The following is a 26680-nucleotide window of genomic DNA, read 5'->3' on the forward strand; positions in this document are numbered from 1 at the left end:
TATATCCATCTTCACTGTTTTTAGAGATTTTTTCATGGATCAGTCAGATCAGTGGGAAAGCTGCTGTTCATTTTAGCTGCTGGAAACTCGTTCTTATTGATTTAAATGCAGCAGTTCTTGTTATGCAAAACTCGTCATTGAGTGATTTGGCTGGGGCTGGAAGAATGTGACCTTTAATGCATAAGTAAATAAGCCTTTCTGTCATCTATAATCTCTCCCATATGATAGATCTGTGACTGTATAAAGTGACAGAAAGATCATATGAGTCTTTATTTTTTGAGATATATTATCACAAAAAGCCACAAATCATTCCTGTCAATGTGCAGAGAGCTGCTAATGAAAGAATTTCATTCTGGAGTAGTATCTGTGATGGATGTAAAGTTGTAAGAAGTACAGTAAGTAAAATAAAGCAAGGTTAATCTAATCTCTTCCATAAAGCAGACAGGAAAAGAAACCATGATTTAAAATAAACTCAAACAGAGAAAGTAAGTAACTGGCTTTATTAACTCATTCATTCATTAACTCCGATGTTTCTTCTTGAACTTTAGGAGACAAAGCAATAGTCTGAGCTAAAGTTAAAAGCAAACTAAGCCCTAAATGTAACATAGAAAAGAGAGAGCGGGTTGTTTTTGTTACTTAGTTTTGTGTTTAGCATAGTGAGGCCTTAATGCCTCTTCTGTGTCATGGAATCATGGAATGGCCTGGATTGGAAGAGACCTTAAAGATCATCTCATTCTACCACCCTGCCATGGGCAGGGACACTTTTCATTAGACCAGGTTACTCAGAGCCCCATCCAGCCTGGCCTTGAACACTGCCAGGGACAGGGCACCCACAGCTTCTGTGGGCAACCTGTGCCAGTGCCTCAGCACCCTCACAGTAAAGACTTTTTTCCTAATATCTAATCTAAACCTGCTCTCTTTCAGTTTGAAGCCAATCCCCCCTGTCGTGTCACTATATTACTGTCCTTGTAAATAGTCTTGCCTCATCTTTCCTGTAGGCTCTCTTCAGGTACTGGAAGGTCGCAATTAGGTCAACCTGAACCCTTCTCTTCTCCAGGCTGAACAATCCCAATTCCCTCAACTTTTCCTCACAGGAGAGGTGCTCCATCTGTCTAAATAACTTGTTGGCCTCCTCTGGACTCACTCCAACAGGTCAATGTCCTTCCTTCAAGTGTCATTCAGGTAAAACCAATACTAAATCTTAGTAATTCATAGTATTATTCAGGACACATATCCCAGTTCATCCCTGTTTAATTTGTGATGTCCCATGTTTGCAAAAGTACTGCCCTTCTTCTGTTCTTTTCCTTTCCTTGCTCTGTCCCTCTCTCTCCTCTTTCCTTAATTCTTAGTTCACCCTAATTCACCTCTTCTCTCAGGCAGTCCTTTGTTTGCAAATCTGCCAGTCAGGCCAGGTCAAACTCTTCTTTTCCTACCATACTTCAGAGCCTTAAGTGCAAGAGTTTCCATTCAGCCTTCTCTGGTCTCTGTTTTCCTCATGCAGTGCAGGGGCAATGCTCGCTTCCAGTGCAGAATAAAAGGATGTCTCTGAGAAGAAAGATGGCTTCATTTTTCTGCCTTAGGCTGAGAATGCACCTGATCCAAAATACATCACTATCAGTGGAAAGACTTCTGTCTGTTTTGGGGGCTTTAGGAAGGCTGTGAGGAACCTTTAGGGAGGAGGGGGAATTGGATTTGGCCTTAAAATTTCTGCCCTCAGAGATTCTGGATTTTCAACAGGTCAATTTCTTTAGTGATTAAAAACCACTAATGTAAACACAAATAAAAAGAGGAATTCACTAATATATTTGTCATATCCACTCCCTACCACCCCAGCCTACTGGGAAAGTTTTGCTTACTGTTTCTCCATGGTTTTTTTTTTTCCTCTTTCCAATCTGAATGCTGCTCCTGAGATGACACAGATAACTACAAGTCTGCAGTGTCCTGTAGCTATACTGATGCCACCTGCACAGTGTCCTTGATCATGACTAAAGATAAGCTCTAGAGGTCTGGCTTCTGCTAGGTCAGTTACTAACTACCAAGCTTGTAAGAATTTTGAAGTTAGGCAAAGGGCAGATTAGCTGCAAATAGAGAGAGGTGAAGCAGGATGGAAGAATCTACCCCCTGCTGACTTTGAGTTTTATGGCTCTTCCCCTCTGAGCCCACGCACAAAAAGAAGGATGTGTCTTCAAAGGTGCAAGCATCGTGCTTATTATGGAGGAGAGCCTTTGTGTTCCCTGCATTCCCTGAAAAAAAAACCACAAAGCATATAGGTTTGAAAAATGTGCCGTGCATCTCCAGTGGGAATGGGACAGACCTGGGCACCTACAGTCTTCTGTGGCTGACAGGAAACTCTGTTGTGCAGTGAATGATAGGAATGTTTGTTCTCAGACCCATGAGGTTCTTTGTATAATGTCAACATCGGCTGCAGACAAACATTTGAGGGTCAGAACTGGTGGCCCAACCTGTAACTATCTTTTCTTACGTGTCTCTGCAACATTCATGATTCACTGGTCTTTTTAGGCTTGAACAGAAATCTAACTTCTCCAAGTCATAAACCAACCCTCAATTACCGCAGCGCCCATGTGAAAACACCTTTCAAGAGAGAGCAGATTTCAGTTTGAAGCCTGGTTATTACACATAATAAGCCAAATTCTCTGCTGACGTCAGTGTGGAAGGGCTGTGAGTCACTACTGAATTTGGACCAGTTTTAGCAGAGAAGATGGGAATGATAAAATGCACCTTGGCACTGCCCTTTTAGTGCAAGTGAAATCTGCTCACTGTTGCAGCACTTTGGAGCTAGTGGATGGACCTAGGCATAATGAGAATGATCTTTTTTTTCATCTGCGTGTGCTTCTTATGACCAGCCAAATGTGTGTCTGCTTTTTGAAAGAAAACCAACCACATTTTATGCAGCAAACTTGCTTTTAATCAGTGCTGAGTAACAGTAATGCTGCCTCACCTTCTATTGCAGCAGGACCATCTCTTCAAGAAGAGCTTTGCCATAAGCATCATCTTTTAAGTATAATACTTAGCTTTTTGATTAAGCCCTAGGCAGGGCCTGGGCACAGGCTGTTTGGTTGTGGGGTAGATTACCTTACTTAACCAAATAGCAATCCTGTGCCAGGCACTGCAGCATTCTTGACAGGTAAAGCAGTAATATGGCAGTCATCTTTCAACCTGTCAAATAGTTCCAGGTATGCTTGCAGATGTCATCTGCAGTTGCTTGAAACCATTTACTTTACAATGACAAGGAGAGAAAGAGCAGAGCTGGGACAGGAGAACTGAATAGAAAAGTGGTGTGTCTTTGATAATCAGCTTTGTAGGATTACATGCAACTTTCAGTGAGAATTATGAGCTGTAGCTAACTTAATTTTTATGGAAGTTGAAGGAGTGAATTGATCTTTCTGCTACCACTTGAGAAATCAAAAGTATTTTGCTGACATTTTGCTATTTAGAGTAGGAATTTGGGTATCAAGAACTAAAAATAACAGACTGAATGTTTGTCTTTTTGGTATATGAACAGGTGTACTCCCTAACTCCTGACAGAACTGAAACCACTGAAAGTAACTGAACAACAGACAGCAGTGCTTGAAATCCCCCCAGCAAAGAAAGTGCAAAGCTTCCCTTAGAAGTTCAATGGGAAAGAGTCAAATGGTAAGTGTGAATGATGATTCATGATGAATGATGGATTGGCCCACACTGTGAAAATTAAGGGTGTTCAGCCCCATTATTTTAAAGACTCAGGTGTTAAGACTGGAGATCTAGTACAGAACACTCTGCTCTTCATTGATCATAAGTGATGGAAAGTAAACATCTTTGTATAGTGGGTGGATCAAATGTGAGACAGCAAGGTTTGAGCTGCAAAATCCATAAAGCAAAAACACAAAACCCCAGAGCCTGGGCTGACTAAATTGGCATCCACAGTCTCGTAAAGCTAGTGTGACAGGCAAGCAAAGGAGCATCAAGACCTCCTTTTCACACTGGAAGTAAAGTCCCAAGCCTGGAATCTCTCTTGCACAGGAGCCCATGTTATATCCTCCAAAGACACCTGTTTTGATTTATAACATACCTTCTGCTATGTGCCATTTTTTCTTGCTGTTCCCTTCCCATTTCCTGGGAGTTCCAATTCAGTTTGTCAGCAATCTCAAGAACACCCAAATGAAGAGGAAGGGAAAAGCTTGCCTGGAGTGTGTGCCAACTCCTGAAGGTGTCACCCTGGAGGGGATGAAGGATGGATGACTGATAGAGCAGTGTCCAGAGTACACCATAAGGCAAGAAGGGAAGAGAGCAGAGCTTACCATTTAATGCTGCTGAGCTGAGTGACTGGAGAGGTTGCACAGTGATCACAGGATACACAAGACAGTGATCCTGATGGGCAGTGCAGCAGTGCCAGTGCAGCTGTGGGAGGTAAGTGTGGATGACTCAAGAGAGGAAGAGGAGGAGGAATATTTAGTCTTTACACTGTTCTTCAGTGAACTCTCCAATGGAGCAGTGCTGCTTTGCTGGAACACCTAGGAAACTTGTAAAATAACACTGATCTGCAGTCTTTTTATTGTTTAACATGGAATAAGCTGTTAGTCTGTACCTCCTATTGCTAGTATGAAAGTAATAATGAAGGACTTCCCTTTGCTGTATGAAGTGGTAGAAGCATAAAGCAGTAAATCTCCCATTTAAGTCCTTAACACCTGTAACCTAAACCAGGCTAGTAAAATGTATCATGTGTTTTATTTTAGTCAGGGTTGCCCTAATGAATTCTTATCCTGATTCTTTAAGGTGACCCATGGGACATTTGACTGCAGTCTGCTGAGGACCAGCAGCAGAACATGAGGCTGGTAAATATTTAATATCACATTTGTTTTGTTAATTAATTTTGCAGTAGCATTATTGATGCTGTAAACTTAAGTCTATGATCTTTACAGATACACACACGGCTGTTAAGAAAGCCAGGAAGAAAAGTTGGAAAGTTTAGCTTTGTGCTCTCAGCATAGACTGGAGGAGAATTTCAAAGTTAGGGTGTGGATTTTAGTGGCTGTTAGTCTTTGTGATGACTTCTGTTTGATGTGGACCAGCTTTGAACTGTGCCCAGGTGCTCTCCATTAAATGCATTTTAGGACCATTTTGAAGTGAACTACATGGGAGGAGGATAAAATGACAGCAGTGTATCCTTCACAGGTTCAGTAAAAAGTTCTGAACATTCTGTTGGTAGGTATGGTAGGAAGGAAACTTTAGGCACCAAAAGAAGCTCAGCTGTGAGGGCAGACAGATTTTCTCACATGGAGGATGGATCTGCCCTAATGCCCACCCCTGGCATGTGTCTCTGTGAGGCTGGTCCTGCATTTTCTGTGTCAGGCTCCTGCAGGATGGGTACCAGGCTTGGTCTCTGAGTGCCTTCTGTAGGCCACAGCCAGGGTGGTCTGAAGGGACAATGTAGGGCGGGGGCCATCCCTGGTCACTCCTCTGTGACAGAAGCCGCTTCTGTGGCACAGCTAACCTGGAAGATGTGTCTGAGCTGCCTCTGATTCCTGTGCACAGTGGAATTGTAGTCTGGTGTCTTAGTTACTGATTCTTCTTTGCTCATCAGAGTCCAGGTTCAGATACAAATATTGTGCAGGCAGTAGAGGAAGTGTTTGGCTGGTGTGACAGCTCCTCTGGACCAGCTGTGGGAATGGAGCAGTGCCAAGGGCAGTTTTCTGCTTTAGCTTTTGGATTCCTATAGCTGCATTCCCTTCAGTGAACACACGTAAAGGAGGGTAAAAACTACTTAGGAACAGCCTTTTTCCATCCCCTTTTCTTTCTAGGATTTCTTCCAATTTACTAAACCGCTTTCATCCTGTGATCTGTCCATTTTGTTAGGAGATCTCCCTGCTGTTAAACACCTCATTGGTGTTTGAAGTGCTCAACCGACAATTCTGAACAGTTTTTTGTTCATATGCTTCCATTGGGATTTTTTCCAGAGACACAGTACCAAACCTGTCAGAGTTTAAGGAGTGTCTGGTTGATGTTTAGTCATATAGTTTAGTTTTGGGTAGTCCTGCAAGGAGCAGAGAATTGAAATTGGTGGTCTTTATAGGTCCATTCTGACTTGAGCTATTCTATGATTCTGTGACATTTGCAATCATAAAGAGTGTGATGTTCATACTCTTAACTGGGGATCCTGACAAGCTCTGTTGTCCTGAATGATGCAGAGGTAAAAGGAATATGGCTCAAGAAGGCAAACAGGTAAAATGCCCATGGGATGATCAGTATAATGCAAGGCCGCAAAACCGTAATGGGACTTGGCCTGGTGTTAATAAAGAGCTTCTAACTAAGGACAAACAGATGGACAGATCAGACAAGAACAGATTATATCTTTCCCAGACTTCTACTGTCTTTGTCTTACTAAGGTTTGGCTTTGGACCTTGGCTTCGTCAAAATTTTCCTTTGCAGTCTCCTATGAAGATGCTGTCACATTTGCTCACCCATTTTCTCAGCCTGTAGGCTCGCACTCTTTCCCACAGGGTTGGCTTCTCACCACCCACCCTTCTCCCTCTCCTGGCCTCTGATTTCCAGAGTAATCAGTAAATGTATCCTCTGCATGTGATGCACACCCTTCAGTACATACCATGTGGCTCATCTAGGCAGATGCACAGATCACGTAATACTGAATTCATTTTGCCCGTGGATCAATTTACCAGAGAAGGAGCCAGAAATCCTGACAGCTTAGACATCTTAGGGCAGGAAACTCTGATCAGAGGATTCAGGGACACGGTTGGAAATTATGTTCTTTGCAATGTGCGTTGTTTCCTGCCTCAATCTTTTTGTCAGGTGAGGGGCTTGAAAAGGATTTGGATAGTGAAGCAGGGAACCATCCACTGACTCATCACTGACAGACTGGGAGAGGAGCAGGGGGGCAGAGTTGCCAGTGGACATAGCCACCCCGTGTCCTTCCTGTTCTTTACCAGGTGTACACAAACACCTGCAGAATCTGTGCTTCACCAGGTCTCCTCACCTGGCGTTTTACAGGCTCATCTGTGTGCACAAGCAAAACCTCTTCCTTCTGCTTCTTTGTTCCCCGAGGGGAGAAAATCGAACAGTCGTACTGGCTGATTTTAAGTCTCTAAGTCAGTGATCAAGAATTTTGGCCTGAGCCTTTGCTTCAGACGTTGTTGTCATGAGCAACAAGCAAAACACCTTTTCCGAAATGCTGAACAGAAGCAGAAAACTGCGTCTCTTGGCAGGCAGATGGCGCCAGATGGGCGTTCGGCGTGGCAAAAAGCCTCTTCTTGCCGGCTGGATCGGGGCAGTGCGGATGAGACCGCTGGCGGGACAAGCAGGAGTACGGGTGCTGTGTCTGCCACTCTGAATATTTATCGGACCTGTGCTGCAGTAAAAATACATCCACGGCAAAACTTTGGTATGGGGAGAGTTTGTTTTCCTGGATGTCAGCAGAGAATTGTGATTTCTAAAACGACATGTTGTGTAACAAAAATAAAAGAAAGAAAAAAACCCAACAAATATGTTTAGAATCATAGAATGGCTCAGGCTGGACAGGACCTTAAAAATCATCTAGTTCCAATCTTTCACTAGAGCAGGTTGCTCCAAGCCCCATCCTTCTTGTGGCCTTGAACACTTCCAGGGATGGGGCATCCACAGCTTCTCTGAGCAACCTGTGCTAGTGCCTCAGCACCCTCACAGTGTAGAATTCTTCCTAATATCTAATATAAACCTACTCTCTTTCAGTCTGAAGCCTTTCTCCCTTGTCCTGACACTGCATGCCCTAGTAAATAATATCTCCCCGTCTTTCTTGAGGCTTCCTTCAGGTACTGGGAACCTGTTGGTTTTGGTTTGGGTTTTATTATCCTGTGCAAGACGTCCTTATCATGCCCCCATATTACTCTGTAACAAAAGAGAGAGAATTTTCTTTACTAGCAGTACCTAACTTCGATCCTTCTATCTTTGTCATGATCTTAGGTACATATCTCCATGGGACTTTAGGGAAGAACAGCAAAATGGGCTGCCTCTGGTACTTTACAAAACTGAGAAACTGCCTGGAATCAAATCTCCAGGTCCTGGGGAAGTGAGGGGCTTTGGGATTTGCTATTTCCCAGAGCTCCCTCTTTTTCTGCTGAGGTGAACAACTAAAGGAGGCAGGTGACTCACTGTATAAGAAACAGAACTAAATCAGCTGAATCAAAACACGATCAAAAACATAAGACAAAATTTTGAATGTCCCTAAAGACTTCCACAAAATACCAAATTCTGATAGTAAAAACATGAAGGAGTGTATGAGGGGCCCAGTTTTGGACCACTTTTTCTAGGAACTCGGGATAGATGTCAAGGTATATTTGCAGCTGCAGCCTTCAAATGTCTTCTGTTCTTTCCAGATTCTCCAGTTATTGAAGAATCTCTCCTCGAGCTTTTTCCTGAACACAGCATCCCTGTGAAGACCAAGTGCACTGCAAGCAGCGAGGTCCCTTCCAAGGCAAAGCCAAGGCCCAAAGTCACATCAAGGACAGTGTGGAGGAGACAGAGGAAGAGAATGTGGTGTTGGAGAAAGCCAATGACTGCATTACCACCAAAAGCTTGGTGAGAGAAGAGTGGAGCCATTGCGCTGAATCTGAAAAATCACTTTGTCTGGGGAGGGATGTAGCAGGAGGAAAAGGGGCAATGGCTTCAAGGGTAGGTTTAGGTTAACATTAGGAAGAAATTCCATACAGTGAAGGTGGTGAGGCACTGGCACAGGTTGTCCAGAGAAGTTGTGGATGCCCCATCCCTGGAAGTGTTCCAGACCAGGTTGGATGGGGCTCTGAGCAACCTGGTCTAGTGGAAGGTGTCCCTGCCCATGGCAGAGGATTGGAAGGAGATGATCTTTAAGGTTCCTTCCAACCAGAACCATTCTGTGTAAAACTAATTTGGTTAGAAAACACTGCTGAACTGTCTTCTGGGAGTTACAGTTCAGGCACCTGATCTAGTTGAAGCTGTCCCTGCTTATTGCAGGGGGATTGGACTAGATGAGCTTAAAAATCCCAACCCAAACTATTCTGTGATACCTCTTGTTCCTATATTTGATCCTGAATGAAAGCAGTTTTATAGTCCCCATTCCCCAAGTCCAGAGTGCATCACAGAATATACCAGGCAAACAAGCAAGTCTGGCCTATTGAAACACTTGAGAAAGATAATCACCAGCTTGTATTAATATTTATCATTTTTCATCTAAAGCTTTGCTTTTTTGTCCAAACATCCTATGGATTAGAGAAGATGTTTCTGAGCTGCTCTGTAATGCACTGCAGAAAGAGCTCATTTTCAGAATAAGTGCAAGATTTGAAATGTTTAAACATTTGAAGTGACCAAGGGAAGTAGGTGGCAAAGAAATAGTTTTTGGAAAAGTGTTGTGACCATGGATAAATTTAAACATACAAGTTACCCTCCTTGGCTTCCTGCTCTACATACATATATTTCTTTATACACGCAAATACCACACATGCACACAATTTGGAGTCAATAAATTGTGATTGTTCTTTGCTAATTTGATTTTCTTCTGTGTAGAGCCTCTGAGAGAAGTATCTCATAGAAGTTGCTTGAGTGGCTTGTTACCACAAGCAACAATGAGAGGGCAGAACATTCGGCACCTCTGAAAGTCACACCTACAGATTTGGGTGCCTAATTTTGACTGCTTTTTCCTGAATTAGACCAGAACTGACTTGAACAAGTGGCTGATTTTGTTGTATCCATCAGATAGCAACCGTGTGATCCATGCTTAGCACAGCTTGTGCAACACATGGGAGTGTTCCTACCAGCAGCAGCATCTGACTAACGAGACTATTGCTGCTCTTCTTCTGTTAATATTTTGGTTCTTTCTTGGATTCTTTCCTCTATCCCATTCAAAATGTTGGGATTTCGTATTAATTAAATTGCAATCACTCACACTATTGTCCTGGTTTCAGCTGGGATAGAGTTGGTTTTCTTCTTAGTGGCTAGTACAACTCTATGTTTTGGGTTTTGTAGCTAAGTAGTGTTTTCTCCCACTAAAGGACCATTCAGTTTCCTATGCTCTGCCAGTGAGCAGGTGCACAAGAAGCTGGGAGGGAGCATGGCCAGGACAGCTGGCCCAATGTGGCCAGAGGGATATTCTTATACCATAGACTATCATGCTCAGTGTATAAACTGGGGAGAATTGGCTGGGGGCTGCCAGTCACTGCTCAGGGACAGACTGAGCCTCAGCCAGAGGGTGATGAGCAACTGTAGCCATCTCTTGGCTTTTACTTCTCTCTCTCTTTCTCTCCTTTTCATCTTCTTGGTTTATCACAGTCCAAAAGCAATAAAAAAATTAAATCAGTGATCCCTTGGGAATACTTTTATGTGGGATTAGAAAGAGTTGGGTACTTACAACACGTGTGTCTCTAGGTACCAGAGTGTATGGTTTTCTGGAGGATACAGAATGAGTTCTTTGTGAGAGCTGTGAACTGTGCAGGCCCTGGAGTCCCCAGAATTCCCTACACCTCTTGTTGCAAAGGCTCCCATCGATATGTCTCTTCCACTGTTCAATGTCTGGTTTTCCTAAATATGTATGGAATGTCCAGGTCCATGTATTTATGAATGATGTCTGAGGGCACGTGAGTTCGATGTAATCCACTCCATTGTATTAATAGCTCAACTAAAGATTAGGAGAGGCCTTAATACTGTTTTAATACTGTTGGCTATAAATGTAATTATAGTATAAGCACCCAGAAGTGTGGTATTATTTACCTTAGAAGTGGAACTATTAAAACAAGGAGACAGAGATTCCCAGCTGGGGGGAATTGGGTATCTGTAAATAGCAGAGATCAACATGATGAAGGTGCTCTGAGGTGTAGGTAGCTTTAGTACTTAAGGTTCACATACAGGTTGCCAAAGGCCATTAATGTATGAGAAAGAATACAATTTGACATTACATATGCTCATCAGCCACCCATCAACCCTTTTAAAAGAAGAAAAAACTCTTGTGGGATTCATGAAAGTTACTTACATTCTTTTATTTTAATATTGGATTTTTAGTAGTAAAGAATCTGTGCCTAGTTCTGAACTGATCAATACCCCAGACAAACTCCAAAGGATTACAGCAGCCTCAGAAATGCTGAAATGGGCAGGTTTTATTTAGTGCCAGTTGCAGAGACTTCTTTCTCTATATGACTAAAGCATTTTGCAAACAAAAGACTGTCAGGTGCCATCAATAAATAGCCTAAACTATTGATGGAATCCTGTAATAGATACTGAAGTGGGCCTTAGTAGCTGCACAAAATTCAGAAAAAAAAAATGGCCAAGCGTGGAAGCCAGTATAGCTAAAAAACCAAAGAATTCTATGTGGTAGATAAAAGCCTCGAGGTTAAATAGTTACTCAGATGGGAAAGCATTCAGGCTCCTTTACATCAGAAGACAACACAAAACCAATTTAAAGCCTGGAGCTACAGTTCTTCTCCTATTTGAAGACTTGCATTATCTCACATTAGGCTTAGGAGAGGAGAATACTCTCTGTCCATATGCACCATATTCCTTATGACCCCTGCACTCAAATGGGAGCCCTGTATAAAAGCCATTACCATCAAGTTTGTAATGGCATGCTGCACTGCATGACTTTTTTGGTGCCAGGGGGAAGGTTGTTGCATTTTAGCTGAGAATTTCAAAGCAGGACTTGTATTTGGATACACAACTCCCTCTTCTTTTGATTAAAAACATGGCTTTTTTTAACAGTCCATCTTTTGCTCTTCTCCTGTATTATGGGGGCTGCTGCAAAGTGGGCTAAATAGCAGAAAGCAAGATCTGTATTTTTTTAAATTACTATTAATTAGGAATACTGTAATCTTTGGCAAATAAACTTGAAGAACACTAATAGGATCTTGCAAGTCAGTAAGCACGTTCCCTAATCCCAGTCCAGATAGCACCTGGCTACTTCCCACAGGACTGTAGGAGGGATTTATTAAACAAGAAGAGACACAAGGGACTCAAAGTCATAGAAAACAGGTTGTAGGAAATGTACTGCCGAGCTCACCAGCCAGCTAGGAAGAGACAGAAGCAAACCTTTAATGCCAAACACCTCTCCTAAACACGTGTGGAAAATGAGTGGTGGGCAGTGCTCATAGCAGACTCCCAGATGATTCTGTGCCAGATAGAGTGAGTTTTTCTTAAATGGCCAACCTTGAAACAGTGTCTCCATTATGTGCCATGTTAGGAACCACATTGCTTTGCTGGACAGAATTTGCTCTGTTTATTAAGGCTCTTTTTATACCCCAATACCCTGCAGGTTCGGTTGGCATCTTGAAATGGGACTAGCTCTGCATTCACATCTGCAAGCTGTGGACTCTCCTGCTGTCACAGAACCTTCAGAACTGCTGAAGGTGGTGGATTTTTCGGCTCCAGCCTTGGCTTAGCGTGGCAGGAACCAGACCAGAGGGATGTGCTGTCAGGATATGCATTAGAGACATGAGCTGAGGACACCAAAAAGTGGACAAAATGCACCAAGGTCCCTATCTCTAGTACCACTTACAGTGTGGGGAGCTTGCAGGAGAGACAAATACTGCTTCTGAACCCAAGCCATGAGTGAAGCTGTTATGGGAGAAGCAGTGTCGTTAGAGGAAGGAATTCTAGCAATGCCACCTTCAGGTAAGGCCTGCAGTATCCATCTAGCTGGAATTCCTACCTGTTAGCTGTTACTTTCTTTTGTTTCTAACATATACCACATTTTGCAAAGTTTTATCAAATTCATCTTGCACTAAAAAAAGCATTTATCATCACAGCTCTGCTGGGTTTTGTTCAGTTTTCAGAGATTCTGGGAGGAGATGGAGAGCAGCACAAAGTTGTGCAGTCCTTGAGCCAAATTTAAATCATTCTGCCATCCTTCTTGCTAAGATGTCCCCTGAATGAGGGTGTCAGGTATAATGGTGTAATAATTGTTTGTTCCACCATATGACTGCTCACATCATGCCTCACGTGGTTACAGAGGTCACTATTGGAAGATTCTCTGATTCCTAACATGGATTCAGTAGTCCGAGTATGGGTTAGGACAGTTGATGCTACAGTAAATAAATCATCATGCTTGAAACAGCCATTTGCTGTAAATATGTGGTGTTACTGAGACAGGATAATAATCCTTTCAGGCCCTCAGTGAGCACTCAGCATTCTGGCACCTAAAGTTGAAGTAATATTAGCAGAGGTCATGCTTCAAGTACACTAATTATGTCTTGAGAATGAAGATATGAATGAGAATGACCTGCCATGAAATCCCTAGATACCTCACTAATTGAGGTAGAAAAGCATTTAAATCTTTATTGTTTAGAGCTTGTTTGCTTAATTATTAATTAGAAAATTCAAGCGTTTTGTCTAAGATAGTCCCAGGTGACAAAGCATGGTGCTGGCTGTCCTCAGTAGCAGTAAGGCCAGCAGGAACAGATGATTCATGAGTCATGTTATATAGCACCTATTCCTGTAGAGCAGAAGGACATTCAGGTTTGACTGAGGAAGTCTCAGAAAGCAACATCCAGGTGACCATTTTTCATATTGATCATTTCTCTTCTCAATCTCCACTTTGAAACTACATAACCCATCCATGCAGCATGGCTTTGTTACTGTATCTTCAAATAAGGAAACACCAAAAAATCCCAAAGAGACCATAGGCTCCAGACAAACTTCTCTGGTGTGAGGTGGCAACATGCAGTACTGTGCTGAAGAGTTTGAGAAGTCCTGTAAGAAAGAGACATTATACAAAACTGCTCATGGCAGGATTTGGACAGTAAAATCATCAAATGAGTCATTAGACCTGCCTTTCCCTTTCCTTTGTTCTCACTCATGTATTACATGTAAACTACACTTTTTTGGCACATTTTTTCCATTATCTTTAAATATTCCTGTTCCATCCACCTCACCTGAAATTGTCCTGAGTAGGTGCTCATCAGTAAGCAGTTGATTGCATTGATGTTTCTCTTGTGGTTGCACAGCTTAAGAGAAGAGCTGACAACATTTTAACCCTTACACTTTACTGCCTTCTGCTAAAACAGCCTGAAGGATTCTTCTTCCAGTCTCTGAGGTGACTCAACAGGCTGAAGAATGGCTGTAATTTTCTGTGCAATCTCTCACTCTCTTACTTTTTCGTTTTTTCTCTCTCTGTTTTCTTTCATTCCTGCCCACCCAGGTTTGATCTGACTGTGAGGCTGAAGAGCCACATGGTGGTTTGTGCTGGGACAGCACCATGCCTTCGCACATCTTTTCTGTGAGCTTCCATGTTATGTCCTGCCAGAGAAGAAATCCTGCAATTAGTGTTTTCTTGGGTATCTGGTGAAATACACCTGCAGGGTTTTAGAGCCTGGAGTCATCCTTTGGCCTTTATCACAAGCTGTCACTTTGGTTTCAAAGTTGACTATTGGAGAAAACTCATGCAGAACTTCAGGTTCACAAAGTCCTGCATAACTGCTCACTGTTTTTATGGCAAGCCTTTTTATAGGCCTCCCTGTGGTGGTAGAGGCCTATGTGGGACTTCCGTGCACACAAGTTTCAGCTGCACAACCCAGCCCTTCACAGGGGGAGCATCAGTGCTCAACAAACCATAAAACATTGGGGAAGCTCTGTGATTCACCATGAGAAGCAGAATTTTTCAAGCATGCAACTACAGTTCATGTAAGGTGAAGATAAATCATTCTTCATTAAACCTTGAATGACCTAGGGTTGTAAAGACAATGCTTGAGGTCCCAACACTGTCCTGTCTGAGGTACAATTTATATTGACATGGATGTTGAGCTCATTTCTGTAGATACTAACAGTAATTTATGTGCTTTCCTTTTTTTTTTTAAGCCTGGACTACTACATGAGCTCAGGCTCCACATGACCTTGCAGAATGAACCCTGCTGTAAGAAGGTACTTCTCAGTTTAAATTGTATAAGTTGATCTGTATCACACCAGCTGTTTTCCCTCAGCTTTCAAGATGATCAAACTAATGAACTGTAGCATGGGGTTATGTGGATTCTCCCAGGCCATGACAGATGTGTGCACTTTGCTGGGGACAAAGCCTGCCATTGCCTTTGCAGCTTGAAGAAATCTCCAGGACTGGTGTCCTTGAAACATTTTTCTCACAGGCTGATTACGCTCAAGTAGCTCCTGTAGCCACAGACATCCCTGTTGTGCTCAAAGATGGGGTTTGTTTCTGACGCTGCCCAAGGCAGGAAGCAGAATTTTATAATTGCAGTTGTTTTGGCCAATGCTCACCACCAGTGGTGTGGCAAAAAGAGGGAGGACAAGAACTATTCCCAGTCCTGATCCACAGCACCGAGTGATTTGTTTCTGACCTGTACCACATTATCCTCAAGAAGGGTTGCAGAGACATCGTTTACAACATCCACCTGCAAGCTGCAGGTACAGCATAGAGAAAACTTGAGCACCTCCATCACCATGGGGTACTGACAAGAGGCTCTCTTCTGATGATGGAAATTAGACACAACTTCTACATCAATACTAGGGTGAGGAAGGCTGGGGTTTTTTTCTTAAAAATGAAACAAAACAAAAAGAACAAAAAGTTTCCAATGATACAACCCTTTATCCAAAAAACGCCCCAGGAGCAATCCAAAATGTTTCCATTCAAGAGGAGAAAGACTCCTTGGTCAGAAAAGACTTTCCTACTTCTTGTCATTGTGTTTCCCAACTCCCTCCTTCATGTTAGCTGAGCCAAGCCTGGAAGCAGCATGGCTCAGAGTCAAGGAATAAGGATGGTACTGCTGGGGCTTTGTTTACTCTGTCCAATGTGGAGGGAAAGGGTGAAGCAGTTATTGCTCCAGACACTCCCAGTGCTACCTTGTTTTTCATGCCATTATTTGAACAGGAAAATCCCCATAACAGTACTGATACAACAGTGTCTGTCCCCTCAGCAGTCTGGTGACACCATTTCCGTTGCCAGTGGGTCTGTGCCAGCCAAGTGGAGGCAGGCTGGCTTGGCTCCTTAGAGAAACTCCTATTACTGTAATGGTCTGCTGAGGTTACAGACCTATGTACTTGTCATCCTTTCAGAGAATGCTTTTCAAAACTAACAGCCTTGTTTTTTCATCAGAAGGTAATTACAAAGTACAAATTGGCCCTCGGGTTGCTCAAGGTAGAAGAAATCAAGGAAAGAAGTACTTTCCTAGATACACAGTGATTTTGGAAGTGAAACATTTTTGCCCTAGAAAAGGACAGAGGGAGGGAGCCAAACAGAATAAACTAGTACTTAAATGGATTCATTAATTCTTAGCTTTCCCTGACCACCCAGTAATCTGCAGCTGGCTGAAGGAGTCCCAGACACCATGACCCTAAACCACAGCTCAGATGCAGAAGACAACTAGGAGACTTATTATGGTGTCCTGCAATGTGATGTCAGTACTGACATGTGGTTCACAGGCACAGAGAAGGTCTCCAGCAATAAATACACTGTCACAGGCCTGCTCCCAGGGAGGAAATACTTCTTCTGAGTCATTGTCTGCAATGACAGTGGAGACACTGACCCTCTGGATTCTCAGGAGCAATGGAACATCTCCAGACACAGAGGTAAGCACAAGACTCAGGGTTGAGCTCAGGCTCCCTGTGTGGCCTTGGGTATGTCACTAATCTGCTTTGCACCTCAGGTGCCCACGTGGGGATTAGATACAAGAATGCCTCCTGTTCTATCCTGTCCATTTGTTGGCAATCTCTTCAGGACCAGGCTTCCTTTAACTACATGTGTATGTATCCCATTATATAGCAGTTTATGCAGATGCTGTTTAAATCAAAATTCAGGACATCCGTGTGCACAAAGTTGATATTATCATGTCTTCACATAACAGAAGATTGGTGTTACAAGTCATTTGTCTTGTAGCACATTTCCAGTCTAACTGGGATTTGTTCCCTAAATGAGAAGCAAAGAAATCTGTGACACATAGGAGACTGTGTGACAGTCTTTCTGGACCAGAAGTCCCTGAAAGCACATTAAATTAAACATTTAGAGGTCATCCTGTCAGGTAAATGTCACCTTCCTTGTGCAGTTGCTTCCTACACATGCCTAATCATAACATGGATGTCTAATCACCAGTGCTCCCAAACATAACTGAACATGGGTCATCAAGTCAAAATGCTAAGTGATCCTTCTGCCCAGTCTGGGGAATTGCAGAATGCAGTGATTCTAAATGGTGGGATCAAAGACAAATTTTTTGGCTTGGCCTATGCCTGGTGTAGTAATAGAAAAGAAATTATATATTAATACATATTGCTAGATTAGGCGTGTATTTCTTCAGAAGCCTTTCCACGTGCTGCTATGAGTCTTCTAAGCCCATTAAGAGTAATGGGCTACACATTAAATGGACAGAATGAGTGGTACACTAAAAGGAGTAATGAGATGTCACATGGTGTATTGGTATTTACCAAACAGCCTTTCCTGATCGATTAGACCATAGGTATGTTACTTTGGCTATGTGTGCAGCTGAGAAAGAGCACTTCCAGTTATGTGGCTGTAGTTGTGTTCTGGTGTGGAAGTGCTCTAGGCCTGGATTTTACAGAGTCTGAACTGGCTTCCATAACTTCTGTGCATGTAGGCAAGCATAGGAGAGTAGTAAATGGAGGAAAGTTAGGTTGGCTGTGCCTTGCACTATGTTCCCTGAACATTCCTTTGATAACAGCCTACCTGTCTTCAGGCAGGACCAACAAGACACAGATGTGAACTGATTTCTTGTCCTCCATTATAAATGGCAAGTCACAGGGTTTATTTGCATAAACCTGAGAGATGGTAGAAAAACTCTGAAGAAGAATGAGGAGATAAGCTCTTATCTAAGAATGAAGTTTCATGAACGAATTTTGCCACACAGTCCTACATTTAGAATCCAGGGGATTTACCTGATGGGATCCCATGTCAATGCAACAAGCAGTATTAAATACTTGAAGAAATATGTTTAAATACAGGCTGAAAATGGAAGATTTGCAGTGGACACTGGAAATTAAATTGTACACGCAGTTCTCCTTGATTTCCCCCGAGCATTTTGTGGACTATTAATGCCTCAGAGCAACAGCAGCAGAGCAATATCCCTTCCTCTACAAGATCACCTGCTTTGGTTTATAATTGGGTGTAATTTAATCATGCGTTTCTAAAGTGCTTCGGGAGCCAAATATCCGAAAGCAATTTACAGTTTAGTGGCATTAGTGAGAGAAGGCATCGATACATCCCTGTGGAGCAAAAGTCTGACACCTTAGTTACAGACCAAGAAACAGAGAAATTAATTGCTTGCTTACAGTTGCATAGCAGATTAATGGGAGAATGAGATTTCCAGTTCCTTCCCCTCTTGCTTTTCAGTTTGCATTTGTTTGCATGTTGAGATAGGTATGCTGGTCAGATGCCAAGAGAAATGTGGTGTATTGCTCATTTTTCCTACTCCCTGGGTTTTCCCTGATGGGAAGTAAGGTCCAGGTCATGAGATGTCATACCCAAGCTCTTTAAGATTTGTACTCATGCATGAGAAGACTCTCTGTGTTGATGATGCTGGCCCTGTGTTTGCATGTTTGTGTATGCAATGGGAAGCAGCCCATAGCGACTGTCCTCAGCTGCATTTTGACTTCAAGACGGAGTATCCCAGGAAGGACTGTGCTTCCTGCTTCATGGCCCCACTGAGGAACCACAGCATGTCATAGCAATGGTGCCCTGAGCTGGGCTTTCATCAGCAACCCCCACCACCAGTGACCCCAGTACAGGGGCACTGTTAGCATCACATCCAAGCCTAAGTCGTGGCCTCAACAAGAAGCACCTGCCTGCTTATGACCTCTACTACTTGCAGCTGCAAGCTGATCATCTGTGGTAGGTCAGATGTGCAGCCACTGGGATTTGTTGGGGGTGATTCACTCTAGGCTGAGTAACCACGGATTTCATGTCTGAGTGTAGTTCACACCCTGCTATTTTCCAGGGCAAGCGCATTTGCTGGGACTGGCACTGTGGATCACACTCCTCTGGGCCGGTCTGGCTCTCACCCTTGTCCACAGAGGAGGAGATTGCTCAGTGTGTAGGGGCTGGAGCTGCAAGGGCCACTTTGTAAGAGCTTACCTTCATATCCAAAAAACCAGCCTGCATCTGTCTTCCTTCAAAGTCACTGAGATTTATCTTCAGTTGCTTTAAAGTAGTCTTGCATCCCTTAAAAATGGCTTATTTTGGCCAGCAGGCCTCATGAGTTCCCTAAATGGCTCAGAAGCAAACATGGCCATTTCTCAGTCCCTAACCAGGCTTGCTCTGCATCCATGGCATACTTAGCACTTCCAAGCAGTCCATGGGTGCACTCTGAAAATAACCTTGTGATTTTTTTTGCACAGACACTGCACTGGGTACATCTGTTCTCTTCTTTTGTAAAATAGAAGGGGTTTGCCAGCATTGTATGACAGCTAGTAAGGTTTCCAAGACAAAAAAAGCAAGAAAATCAGACATTTCATCTCTCCCTTCCCTGTTTTGTTAAACCAAATGAAGCTTTAAATCAGGTTGTAGCACAGAGCTTGGTTCCAGCTGGCTCGAATTGGTGGTGTGAGCATGGACACTTCCAGGTGCATAGGGTGAAGTTTTACTAACACTTTTTAGAGATAGGCCCTGATGCCTCAGGCCTGTTAGTGTCCTCTTAAAGACGACAAGAAAGAGAGGCTGCCAGGCACAGCTTGAAATGAAACTGATACAGCACCAATAATGAGGGACTATATTTGGAAAGATCTTTCAGGGTTATTTTTGTCTGAGTTCATTACTTCTGGACAGCCTGCTGACAACTGCTGAGCACACAAACACATCCTACCCAGGGTTTGGTTCTCTCTGCTAAGGTGGAAGTAGCTCACAGGGGGTCAGCAGAGGGAAAGGATGCACACATTGGGTTTCCTGCTCTGACTTTCGAACTGCTCTGTCTTTGTGTGTACAATCCATACACTTCTTCACTGAAGTCAGCAACTGCCCACCCAAAAGACTGAAAGCAATTCTTTACCATTTTTCTAATAATTCATCTCATTACCGTGTGCCCCACTTCCCATGCACCGATACACTCCTTCCTGAAGCCACAGCTGGAATGCAGCTTCCTCGTCCCTAAAATCAGTGGGAGCCTTTTCTTTTTGCCAGCCAGGCTGACACAAGGAATTCTGCCAGCGCTGCTCACCCAGTTCAGGGAAGGCAGACAGGCCTAAGGGGGCACAGGAACAGCTCTCCATCCCCTTCAGGATCTGATTGCTGGATAGCCCTTACCTTCTGCCTTCCCACACAGAGCTTGTTGAGGTGAGCACAGTTACAGCAGGAACACACCTCTTCAAAGTTACTCAAAGCGGCCTGTTTACACCAGACCTGGCTGAGGAATGAGGCTTGCAAAAGCACTGTATGGGTGAGGTGCTGATTTATACCCAGATTCCTCAGTGGGAGCCTATGTCTGAGGGCTCCTGGGGCTCCTCCCTATCTTGACCCAGGCAGTTTCTGGGTAAGGTCTCTCTGCTGCCTCTGTTTGCAGCTGAGTGAGGTGGGAAAGCAGGAGTCAGAGTAAGAGATTGTAAAACTGACTTTAGCAGATAAGGTATTCATGTCAAATAGATATTAACTGCAGGTTTATTTTTATTATTTTAGGAATCCTATTCTTGATAATTTTAGTTCTGGAAGAGGGGTAGTTACTGCCTGGAGTGAGACACTGTAGGCTGGAGGGCACCATGCCTCATGTGAAAACAAGCACTCTTGTTAGGCCAGGAGCCCCTCAGACCAGAACTTAAAAGATTTTCTTTAGGGACAATTTTCAGAGACTTTCAGTGGTCTTTACGTGGTGACAGGCTGTCCTAGGGGAAAGGAGTAAGGACGGATCTAAGGGCTTAGCAAATCTGCTGATTGGAATAGCTGTGCAGCAGTAGCTGATTTCTGTGATGATTCCACAGGAACTAAACCTCTGTCTCAATTCCTCTTAATATATTGCAGTGGGTTTACCCCAGCTGGACATCTGGTGCAGACCAAAGCCATTTTATCACTACTCTCCATAGTTGGACAGGAGAGGGAAAATTTAACCAAAGGCTTATAAAGCAAGGTAAGGACAGGGAGATCACTCACCAAGTCACAGGCAAAACACACTCAACTTTGGGAATTTAATTTATTACCAATCAAATCAGAGTAGGGTAAGGAGAAGTAAATTCCCAAATTTTAAAACATCTTTCCCCTACTTCTCCCTTCTTCCTGGGCTTAACTTTACTCCAGAATTCTTTACCTCCTTTGCCCACTGGTGCAGGTGGATGGGGAATGGGGGCTGTGGTCAGTTCATCACACTTTCTCTTTGCCCCTCCTTCCTCTGCTCTCACATGCTCTCAACTCCTCTCTTAGGTTGCAACTGCTGTTCCAATTTTTTTCCCCTTTAAAAAGTGTTGACACAGAAGCACTTGGACCTGTTGGTTCTGTTAGACACAGGGGAAGCTTCCAGCAGCTTCTCTAAGAAGCCACCCCTGCAATCCCCCCCACCATCACAGCTTTGCCATGCAAACCCAATACTTACATGCTCTTCTATTTCTCTTCTTTAATTGCACTCTTCTGCTTAGCCACGTATTTCAGTTTTAGCCCTTTTGTTAATATTTGCAAAAACAAATAGGACATTTCACCACCTCAGTGAAACACAGCAGCAGCTTTGCTGCTGTTGTAGCTCAGAAGGGGTGAATGTAATTTTCTTTAGGCTGGGAGTGGGCAGGTTTCAGAGAACACAAAGACTATTAGACCCATTCAGAACAGTGCTGAAGTGAACAAGGGGAAATGGGAATGAAAATGAGAACTCCCTAAATCTTAACTGTCACTTCCTACAAAAACTGCGACCAGACAACCTTTTCCTTTATACAGTAGAAAGCCTTATAGAGCTTTAAAAATTTTATAAAGCTTTTTATCCATAACTTTGTGAGACTTGCACTGAAAACATAGGGTTGACTGCACTAATTATGGCTCTTAGTCCTCTTCTTTTCCTTAAGAAAAAGATGGACACAAGGACAGGAAGTTTGCAGAAGTTGAAACACAAGATATAATTAGTGGAACTAGCTGTGCCTGGTCTGGCATGCAGAAGAGCATTGTTGTGGCTGTGTAGTTTGTCTTCATGTGACTCAAAATGCAGCTGCCCTTGGCTTCTACGAAGGTCAGTTAGACCAGGTGGTAGAGTGGGGCTTCGGCTCAGCAGGGGCACTTCCAGTGTTTCCATCTTCCTTCCCTCTAAATGATTTTTTACAGTAGGGTGTTACAGGTGATATTTCTAATATCTTCTGCTAATGTATCTTAATGGCAATAACAGGAGCCAAAGACTGGAGACAATCCTGCTTCCAAGCTCAAGAAGAGACTTGGATTCTGCCTCCTTGTGTCCAGATAGCCCAGCAGGAGCTCTGAGATATTTTAGGCTTCCTTATGTCAGATTGTATATAAACACAAAGTAAGTCATAAATCTGAAATACTTAAATCCTCACAATACCAAGAAAGTAAATACAGCTTTGCAAATGAGGGAGTCACTTTGTGAAAGAGCTGGCCACAGAAAGTGCAGGAATTTCACTGCTGGTGGCCAAGCCTAGATAAGGGATTACAGAGTACCTGAAACACTTAACAGGCTGACAAGTAGATCAATACAAATATACATGCATTGGTGCTGGGTCTTTTAATGTAGACTGAAATCTTCCCAGAGCTAGTTGTGGAATAAAAATACAGCAGTGGCCAGCCACTCAGACACATTCACTTTGAGAATATTGTGTCGCTTTTGTTCCATCTGGAGCTAGGAAGGAGGTATGAGGAAACAGGATGCTCCTCCCAGCAGGCCTCTAAGTTTCTAAAAGGAATTGTAAAAGACCAAATAAAAGGAAGAGGAGAGAATCGCCCGCTTTTGCCTCCTGTTAACCCCTTTAGGCTGCCTTGAAAATAATTTGGTTGTATTTCTGCCTGGTACTGATTAATTCTCACATCAGGAACCACTTCAGAAGGGGAGTATGAAGGAGTTTCCATTAAGCCTGCAAGCAGATCCATTTAACTGACTGGGAGCACTTACACACACTGTGTTTCTATGCTATAAATCCTTAAAACCTGTTCCACTGGTGACAGATGGCCTGGTTCAGGATTAATAAAACAAAATATCTGTGCCACTGCATCAAACAGCTGAAGAAGCTGGCATTGGATCCCCAACCAGAGAAAAATGTGCAGACTACTCTACTTCTTTCCTCCTGGAAATTTTTCCTGGGGCGAGGGGGGAGAGAGAGATTTGGCCATTTGTCTGGGACTTCCTGGCAGTGAGCAGTCTTCCTGGAGCAGTCCTTCTGGAGCTGCCTTCTCCCTGGAAGTGTGGACAAATGGCCATTGTATGTGGGACTGGCTTGGAGCAGCAAGGGGCAAGCTTGCTCCAGAGACTGACATCCCAGGGCACCCGGGAGCTGGTGTAACACCAGCCAGGTGTCTGGTTGGTTTGTGTTGGATGTGCTCTGTGGGGTGCATGTGGGTGTTTTTCAGGGTTCCCCAGGTAGGAATGCTGTGGCTGACTGTGACAATCAGGTTGTGTGGGCACTGAGCACTTCCAGCATAAATCATGCTGGAGAGTGTAACAGTGGCACAAAGCTGCCCACCACAGAGAGGCCTCATATTCCGTGCTGAAGCAGTCAAAGAAACAGAAAATGAGCAAGGAGACATTGTATTTTCACAGTAAAAATACCCAGTAAATTAATATTTTTAATTGCTGTTACACATAGAAGAAATGAGGAAAAAAAATACATTCCGAACAAAGAATTAAAATAGTAAAATCGGCATAAAAATGTGTTAAGAAAAGATCCCAGATCAACTGGCTGTACTGTATGTGGTGACCTTTACAATCACAGTAAAGAAAGTAAGTGCTAGAGACTTTCAAACATGGCAAAGTGCTTGACTCCCCAGAGAAGAGCAGCTGCTTCAGTCACATCTTTCAGTGCACTCTGCCTGGAATGTGTGGGAGAGGGGCTGGAGCAAGAGACTCACATGGGTCCAAGACATAGAGATTAGCGTTCAGGACAGACCAGCCACTCTGCATTCTCAGGCAGGCAGAACTGCCACTTACCCAGTGGCATTTGCTTTTTCCTTCCTTGTTTTTTTGTGGTTTTGGGGTTAGGTTCTTGTTTTTGTTGTTGCTTTCTGATTTTTGAGTTTTATTTAACAAAGCTTCAGGTTCTGCTGGCCTGACCCTGCTAGCACCATAGGCTTGGAGTAAGCCTCCCCAGCTGAATTAGGAGCAAGGCTTGGTCCAGCAGGAACCTGCACTAGCAGGGTCTAGATAAATATGTTTGTAGTGATTCAGCACCATCGCCCAACGGGCTGGTTTTGGTTTCTTGCTTTTCTTCTCTCAGGAAAAGGTGTCTATTTCCTGATGCTCTGTCTTTTGACTGATCCAAATTGGCCCAGTCATGCTCCCACTGAAGTCTTGGTGGCTCAACCCCTGCATCCTGTGCTTCAGCCTCACTTTTGAGCCATCACACCACTCCAGTAGCTCACCTGACAGCAGCATAGTGTCACCACAGAAACAATACAAGCCACAGAAGTTTTGGCATTCCTGCCAACTGGCCACCTTTTTTTCATTTGTAGTCTGTCTCGAGTTGTGTATTTTTATTCTTTACACTAAGAGCAAAAATAAAATAATATTAAGAAAATTTTCTCCAAACTAAGAAAATGAAAACCCATCAAATATTTTAAAGAAACCATAAAAATTTGCATTGTGTTTGCTTCTGAGTTCATATTAAGATTTTACTGCAGCTGCTTCAAAATTATGGTCCATTTCACATGTACACAGCTCATATTCCTTGGTGTGTAATTCCTTACCTTCATTTGTGTTTGTACAGCAGCTAGTGCTACAAGAACTAGGTAGTTTCTAGCTGTGGTCCAGATTTAGATCAGTGAACAGTGGCATTTTTATCCTAGTTGAGAACATGGTGATGGTTGAGTGCTATATTTCTGGATCAACTTTTGTTCTGGGCTGTAGGACTGGTGGTACAAGCACTTCCTTTGCTACAAAACCCACTGTTTCCTTAATTCGGGTGAAAAGAAAGGAATTCAAGAAGGATGTGCCGACCTTATTGATTCTATCAAGGCTTTCCTTCTCTGCTGATTTTAAAGCCAGTAAAACTTACAGAGAAATTACACATCCCTTTGAAAGTTGTCTCACGAAACCCATCTGACCTTCTGCAGACTGAAGGATGAACAGAATGACTTCGTTTTCTGTTCCAGTTTTTTCAACAGCCACTGCAGACTGTGAGGTACTCTGTTTTGCCTGGATTATATTTACTCTTGCTAACAGTCAGGGACAAGACCAGACTGCAAAATTTGGATGCAAGGTTGGCATCTAAGAATTTGGTCAAGGCTTTTAGAAGACCTAAAAACCATTTGCAAAACTGAAATTAGAGAGTTCCGATTTTTAAGCTAAACCTTCCTTAGAGTTCAAGTGTAGCTGAGCCCATCCTGTTAACCAGCATGAATAAATATTTTGCATTTTCTTTCTATCTGATGCAAATTTAAAGGGCAGTCACATATTCCACGCTTTAAGAGAAGTCCTGCAGATCCCTAAAAGCAATTTTAACATTAAAGTTGGATAATACTTAGGATTTACATAGCATTTTACATCTTCAGAATGCTGCATGACTATCAATCCTCACAATATCCTTGTGAGGCAGGTAAGGGCTAATATATCCATTTTAGAATGGGGTGAGGGCCTGGTCCCCTGCTGTGATAAGTTGGCATAGCACTGGCCCTCATACACCAGATATGGACCTGGCCCCAGAAAATTTAAGTGACTTACCAAAGGCCACAAAAGGAGTGAGTACGGATAAAAGGCAGGAGAATTACCCAGGAGGATTTCTGTCATGAGAAGTCAGCAACTTCCCATCCTCTTCCAAGAACACAGTTATGATGCCTCTGCTTAAAAGACCCCCTGTCTATATCCAGAAACCAAGCAAAGAGGCACCTGCCCACTGAGCTCTACAGTTGCTGTTTGCTTTGATCTGCTTCTTCCAGAACAGCTCCCAGAAATACCACAATAGCAAGCTGAAAATACAGGTGTTAGTGTCAAACTACGGGACTGGAAAACTTTCAAGAGCCACTATAAACTCTGCAAAGTTCCTCCTGGGAATTTTATAAACTTGTGTAAAAATATATTAATTATCTCCACTGAATACAATATGAAACCCTCAGCAATCTACTCAAAAGCCATGTTAGAGTAATTCTTAAACCAATCAGTCTTACAGTTGCTTCACTATGGAGGAGTAAGAAGCCAGGTATTCAGCAGAAACAGAGTAAGAGTAAAGCTGTGAAAATCCCCTGGCTTTGTTCTTCTTGACCTGCCATTTCTTCATGAGCATCACGCTGTGACTCAGCCCAGAAGCATTACTAGCATTTAAAAGTAAGCTGCAATTAGCACTGCTTCTTGGACTTCCCTGGGAATTCTGTGCAAGGAGGATCTGCCTAGGCAAAGAGGCTGAAGTAAACGTGCTGCATCTTTTATAAGTCCAAATAAAGAGCCAAAGGATCTCTAAGTGGGCGATAACTACAGAAAGTAACCAGACCACGTGTGTAAGCTCAAGTGACCACAGACAGGGATTGCAGAAGGATGTTTGGATACAGCAGTGTGAAAAGAAAGCCTCTGGGCTTAGCAACAAAAGGAGCTGCCTGCTGGGGCAGGAACACTACACCACCTGGGAGGCTTCACTCCCTCTGTAATGTTGCTGAGCCAAAGACTGGGGGCGT

The 26680-nt window shown here is 43.2% G+C and overlaps 1 long non-coding RNA gene across 1 annotated transcript in view; it reads left to right on the plus strand.

Annotated features, from left to right (window-relative positions):
* Window positions 1-880: 880 nt before the first annotated feature.
* The window catches only part of LOC125327855, a 33109-nt gene continuing 7309 nt past the window's right edge, over window positions 881-26680 (plus strand). The window contains exons 1-5 of the long non-coding RNA XR_007204400.1: window positions 881-1182; window positions 3524-3654; window positions 4774-4832; window positions 8364-8565; window positions 12257-16515. This is a non-coding gene — a long non-coding RNA (uncharacterized LOC125327855). The remainder of the gene's footprint in view (window positions 1183-3523; window positions 3655-4773; window positions 4833-8363; window positions 8566-12256; window positions 16516-26680) is intronic.

This window comes from Corvus hawaiiensis, chromosome 6, assembly GCF_020740725.1.
Source record: "Corvus hawaiiensis isolate bCorHaw1 chromosome 6, bCorHaw1.pri.cur, whole genome shotgun sequence".
Lineage (NCBI taxonomy): Eukaryota > Metazoa > Chordata > Aves > Passeriformes > Corvidae > Corvus > Corvus hawaiiensis.